The sequence below is a fragment of the Orycteropus afer genome, unplaced genomic scaffold, assembly GCF_000298275.1.
Source record: "Orycteropus afer afer isolate SDZICR_OR568_19922 unplaced genomic scaffold, OryAfe1.0 scaffold00027, whole genome shotgun sequence".
Lineage (NCBI taxonomy): Eukaryota > Metazoa > Chordata > Mammalia > Tubulidentata > Orycteropodidae > Orycteropus > Orycteropus afer.
In genome coordinates this window covers 8726356-8732927 of record NW_006921614.1, presented here as the reverse complement: position 1 = coordinate 8732927, position 6572 = coordinate 8726356, and positions in this window count along the sequence as shown.

The following is a 6572-nucleotide window of genomic DNA, read 5'->3' as shown; positions in this document are numbered from 1 at the left end:
TAAAGAAATATTCAGGTATTTGTCTTCAGTCTCATTGATTCTGTCTTCCACTGCATCAATTCTACTCCATTGCCCTTCTAATGTGTTATCTATTTCTGACAATTTAATATTAATCATCTGGATTTCTATCTGTAGATTTAGAATCATTTCTAATTTTTCATTTATTTTGTCATTTTGTTCTTGTATTTTCTTTCAAAATCCTTCCAGGGTTTTTTCTGTGTTTTCTTTGTTCTGTCTCTCAATCCTTTGAAGATACTTAAATATTATTCTTTTGAATTCCTTATCAGAGAGTTCTAATGTCGCTTCTTCCTCAGGGATGTGTTCTGGGTCTGTATCCTGCTCCCTTGTTTCTGCCACTTCATCTTGCTTCTTTGTGTGAACTGTGATGGTCTGTTTTCTCCTAGATATCGTCACATCCTTGTATTTAGTTATCTGTTAACTTTGTGAAGAGCAGCCAAGGGTGAGTCAGGCTCTTCTTAATGGTGGTTTATCGTTTGCCCGTTGGTTGAGAAGGAAGTGGTGGTTCTCAGTAACTAAAGTTGCAGCAATTGTGGGTGTAGTTGTGTTGTATGGGGACTGTTGCTGTCTTCCACTCAGACAGCAATAACAATTCAGTAACCATCAAAAAAGTAAAACTAAATGGAGAAAAACTGCACTGTGTCATCACACAGGAGCAGTAACCAAAACAGAAAAAAGGGAAATGGAAGAAGAAGAAAAAAAAAAATCCAGAAGTATCTGGGGAGAGGGCAGTAAGAGAAAAAAATGTAAAGAAAGAGAATAATGAAGAAAAAAATGGGAGAAATGCAGTAAGAAAAACAAGGAACCGTGTTAACCCCAAGAAAGAAAAAAGGAAAGAAAAAAAAATTGCAACCAGGAACAGGGAAAGAAAAAAAGCTGAAAACTAGAACCTGGGGGTGGAGAATAAAGAATAATATAAAAATGACAAACGTAATAATAATAGTAGTAGTAGTGGTTTAAAGAGAGAGAAAAACAAACAAACAAAAAAACAGAATTAAAAAAAAAAACATGGGGGCAAGCCGGGCAGGCCACCCAGGGTCCGTCTGTCTGTGCACACAGACTGAAGTGGAGTTCTTGCAGGCCCAGAAGGTGGGTGGGAGTGAGGGATGGCCGTACCTCTGTTCACCAATAGGGTGGGGGTATAAGAGTAATAAGGGGAATGTCGCACCTTTCCATTCGTCTGGGCCCAGATTGTCCTTGGGGTTACTGGTAAGTGGAGCCTGTTCTTAAGTCCCTGGAATCTGGGAGAACGCTTTTGCTTTAAATGTCCAAATTGGTCAAAGCTCTTCTAAACATTCAAAATGGCTGCACCCTCCAGACACACAAAAGTGCACAGCTCAGTCTGCTGTCCTCTTTACTGCTTTCCCTTTCATTCCCCATCCACCAGAGCAGTCCTCTGTGCAGTCTCCGGCTAGCAGGGCTGATTTTTGGGTTAATTCTTAGGTCTTACCACCCACTTGGCAATATCTAAGCTGTCTGTGCCATCAGGATCACTGTCAGACTGCAGCTCTGTATGTCTCCTTTTTGGGTGTTTTCATGCAAATTCTTCTTCTAGTTGGAGTTTAGTCCACTTCTGTATCCTTCCCTTCAAGGTTCAGGTGTCCAGGATTATCTTCTGTATCTGTGTTAATTGGTTCCCCTTTTCTTTGTTAAAGAGGATCTGTGCAGTCTTTCTGCCTATTCCACCATGTTACCGGAACCCTGTAGTTTGTTCTTGTCAAAGATTTTTGCTGATCTTAATTATTTTCTGTATGTTACTGATTTATTTGGAGAGGTCATTTGAATAAGTGCTCTTATTTTGTCATATCAGCTTGACTTCACTGTTTAGAGAATGTTGTACACTAATTTATTTTCTGTTGTTTAGTAGACATTTCCCCAAAATTGTGAAACTGGTCATGCCAGAAGAAATATGTGTGCTCCCCCACCTCAATTTTGAGTATTTTAAGTAATTCTTACTTATTTTGTACTTGCTATGTGCCAGACACATAAAGGTTTGCAGAATACAGCAGGAAACGAAGCTATGAAATCTTTGCCCTCATGAAGTTCCCATTAGTGGGTTAAAGTAGACCATGCATAAGATAAATAAGTAAAGCATGCAGTGTCAGATGGTGAGATGATGTGATGTGCATAGGTGAAAACATGAAGGAAAAGGGAATGGAACTGGGAGGGGTGACTGGGTACAGATGAGGCAAATCGCAGTGAGGCTACCATATGGAGAATTAGCAGGGTGACTTCAGTTAATCATTGAACTCTGGAATGTGTTTTGTCATGAATAAATGGGTAAGAAGAATACATGTTCATCTTACTTTGTAGGGTTGTGTGGATAAAAAGCATATAGTAGTGAAAAGGCTTTATAAATGAACATGAAGATATAAACACACATCATTGTTGTTAGCTGTTGAGTTGGCTCAACTCATTGACAACCCTGTGTTCAACAGAAGGAAATGTTGCCTGGTCCTGTGTGATCTTTGTAGTCTCTGGGATGTTTGAATTCATCCTTGTAGCTACTGTGCCAATACATCTCTCTTAGGGTCTCCCACACACTTTTTGGCCTCTGCTTAACCAAACATGATTTCCTGTGGTGATTAATCCCTCCTAATAATGTGTCCAAAGTAAGCAAGTTGGACAGTGTTCTGTTGTTATCCATTAAGTTTTTTTCTTTTTTAACAAAAAAACTTTTGGTAAACAGTTTAAACAAAACATATGCCATTTCAACAGCTGACGTGTATAGTTCAGTGACATTAGATATGTTCATCTAGTTGTCCATCACCATTAACTGTTCCCTCAACAGAAGTTCAGTGTCCCTTAAGTATTGTGCCTTCCCTTCCCTTCTTTTTCCACTCACTCCTGGTAACCACTAATAAACTTGGATCTCTGTACATTTGCCTAGATATTTCATGTATGTGATACCATATAAATTTACTCTTCTGTGACTGATTTATTTCACTTGGCATAGTGTTTTCAGGGTTCACCCATATTTTAGCATGTGTCAGGACTTCATTTCTCTTTGTGGGTGAGTAGGAGTTGTTGGGTGCTGCACACGATTGAGTGCATGGCTACTAACCAAAAGGTTGGTAGTTTGAATCCAGTGAGGGAAGAGCCTCAGAAGAAAGGCCTGATAATCTGCTTCCGAAAGGGCACAGCCATTTAAAACCCTTTGGAGCACAGTTCTACTCTGAAACATCCAGGGTTGCATGGGGTTGCAGTGAATAGACTTAAAGGCAAGTGTTTTTGAATAGTCCATTATGTGTATGTACCACATTTTGTTTATACATTCAATTGTCAGTGGACTTTTAGTCTGTTGCCACCTTTTGGCTATTGTAAATAGAGCTGCAGTGAACACGCATTTAGAAGTAGCTGTTTGTGTTCCTGATTTTACTTCTTTAGAGTATATACCTAGAAGGGAATTTCTGAGTCATAGGGTAATTCTATGTTTAACTTACATCCTTACCAACACTTGTTATTTTCCTTTTTCTTCCCCCCCAGGAGGTGTGTGTCATAGCATCCTAGTGGGAAGGAGCCCTGGTGGTACAGTGTTTAAGTGTTCAGCTGGTTGAACGCATCATTGTGCTTCACGGGAGAAAGATGTGGCAATCTGCTCCCTTAAAGATTACGGCCTTGAAAACCCTATGTGGCAGTTCTACTTTATCCTGTAGAGTCACTACGAATCATGTTTGAGTTGACAACAGTGCGTTTGGTGCTTTGGTTTTAATCCTAATGGGTATGAAGTGATAATCTCCTTGTGGTTTTGATCTGCATTTCCCTAATGACTAATGACATTGAACATCTCTTCATGTGCTTGATGTCTAAGTTTGACTGCTAGCCAGAAGGTTGGCAGTTCAAACCCACCAGCTGCTCTGTGGAAGGAAAATGGGGCAATCTACCCAGAGGCTCCTCAGAAGAAAGCCCTGAAAATCTGCTTCTGAAAGGTCACAGCCTTGAAAACCATAGAGGCAGTTCCATTCTGCACATGTGAGTTCCTTGAGTTAGAACTGACTCTGACAATTAACAACAAAATGGATGTAACATGGGAGTGAGAATCAAATGAGTTGATCGTGATTGTGATTAGCTGTGATTATTCATTTAGCTGCAAGATGGCCATAGAAGAAACTTTACTGGGAAGTCTCTGCTTTTGGAAAATATATTTAATGCTTCATTTCCTCACTGTGGCAGGCAAGATTGGTAGCTGTGACCCCTTCTTGTCTTGGAGCCTGGGGGTTGTCTGGTTGAAGGGACTAATTCCCATTTCCATCCGATCTTTCAGAAAGTAGAAACAGATAATTTGCCTACCTCCCTTCACCCCCTTTTTGTGAGGGAATTTTCAGATGGGTACTAGAAGCTTACAGGAAATTGTGAGACCCTGTTTTAACTCTTTAGCACTTTTGCCAAATGCATTGCATTCACCCCAGCTGCCTCTCAGGGGCAGTAACCAACATTAACAAGACTAAGAATGCAGCTGTGCATGTATGCAGGCTTTTTCTGCCTTGTTTCAGTTGAAGCATGTAGCGGTTATTCTTAATATTTAAGCATGAAAGGCTAAAAATCAAAATTGGGAAATGATTTGAACCGAGGACAGGGTGCTCAAACTACCAGCAATTAAAATGAGATTAGAGGTAACCATTGCAGGTTAATGATGTTAATCAGTGACATCACTAGGATTGGTGTCACCTAGTGCTATAACTCAGGGTATTACACTCCCCCCCCCCCCCCCCCCCCGAATGAACATTCTCCTGTACCAGATCATACAGAATCGTTGTTACTACCGTTAGGTGCCTTGAGTTGCCTCTGATTTACAGTGATGATGACCAAAGTATGTGAGGTGAAGTCTGGCCATTCTCCCTCCTAAGGAGCATTCTGGCTGTATTTTCTCCAAGAGATTTGTTTGTTCTTCTGGCAGTCTGTGGTATTTTCAGTACCACAGTTCAAATGCATCAATTTTTTTCAGTTTATATTCATTGTCTAGCTTTCACATGCTTATCAGGCTATTGAAAATACCATAGCTTCCAGTCAGGTGCACCTTAGTCTTCAAAGTGACATCTTTGTTCTTTTAACACTTTAAAGAGGTCATTTGCAGCAGATGTGCCCAGTGTAATATGTCATCTTAGTAATGTTTTTTCTACTAATGTTACTTGTAATTCATAATTCCTGTGTAACACTGAATGTAAGGCAATAGTAGTAATGTAAACAACTAGCAAAATTAAAATCACACCTTTAAAGTAATCATATGCACAACCTAAATGTATTTACATTTACATATTTTTATATGATAAAAGTGAAAATTTGGTGAGAAAACAGTAGAATTTGAAGTAGAAACATTTAAGTAACTCAAAATTATACTCATTGTAATGTTAAATTTTACTCTTACATGAAATATATTAATGTATTAGGCTTGCGTAATCTGTAATGGCCCAAATAATGTAGAAATTGTAGACATAAGCAGATGGAAGTATTTTCATAAGTGAAATAATACCGTAAAAATAAATAGGAACAAAAACGCAGACTATTCAGCATTTAGTGAGTATCTCAGCTAAATTAGAACTTTCCTTTCCTGGCCTTCAAAGCCTGTGAATCATTTCATTGAAATCAGTGCCTTTGGCCAGCTCCCTTTTAGTTGATTATATGGCAAAACAAGAAAGCCTTGGCTGTCCTATGGTAGATAGCAAATAGTTCTTTTTAAGTTCAGCTTCGTAAAGCTTCTCTCACATAAAACCACACTCAGGTTGTCAGAAATAATTTTAGGCTTAGTGAAAGGGTTGGGAGAGATTATATGCAGTTCCATTCATCTATGAATGTCAAAGTGTCTAATGTTGCCCAATCTTTGGCTTCTTCCACATCAATCTCTGTTGCTTTCAGGTGCCATCTCAGCTTTGATATTTCTATTAAAACCTCACTCTTCGATACTTAATCATAGAAAATGGTCAGTTTTGGAATGGATCCCTTGAACTCTTCTTTAGTAGCAGATATGAGACTCTTCACTTGAAATGTCTCAAAAATGGCTGCTACTTCCTTGATGGCTCTTGATCTGATCTGGAGTTCAAAATCAAGGTGATCTTTGATCACTCAGACATCCCCGTCTTATTTTCTTCTTGCATAGTGAGTCCAGCATTGCTTGCCTGTTCCTCATTCCCTGCCACTCTCTTCTCGTACCTAGCTCTTCTCTCTATTGCAATTCCATAGTCATCTGATTTTTTAAAAATTTTTATTGTGGTTTGGGTGAAAGTTTAGAGAGCAAATGCACTTTCCATACAGCAGCTCACGTACACTTCGTCTCATGACACCGACTACAATTTCATACAGTGCAACAGCTCCCCTCCCACTTCTTTCCCATAGTTTTATCTCTTCCCTGTGTCCTTCCCTCCCATGCACTCCTGCCCCCTGAGCTGTCTCCCTGTGCATACACAGCCTTTCTGTTCTTCCATGATTGATCTCTCTGAGTGTTTCTGCCTAATGTAAATGTTCAGCTCATATGCCTGTCTTTTGTTTGGCTGGAAGCCAGAAGAGTAGGTTCAGTTCCAGACCCGAAAGGCAACTTAGGGGCCATAGTCTCAGTGGTT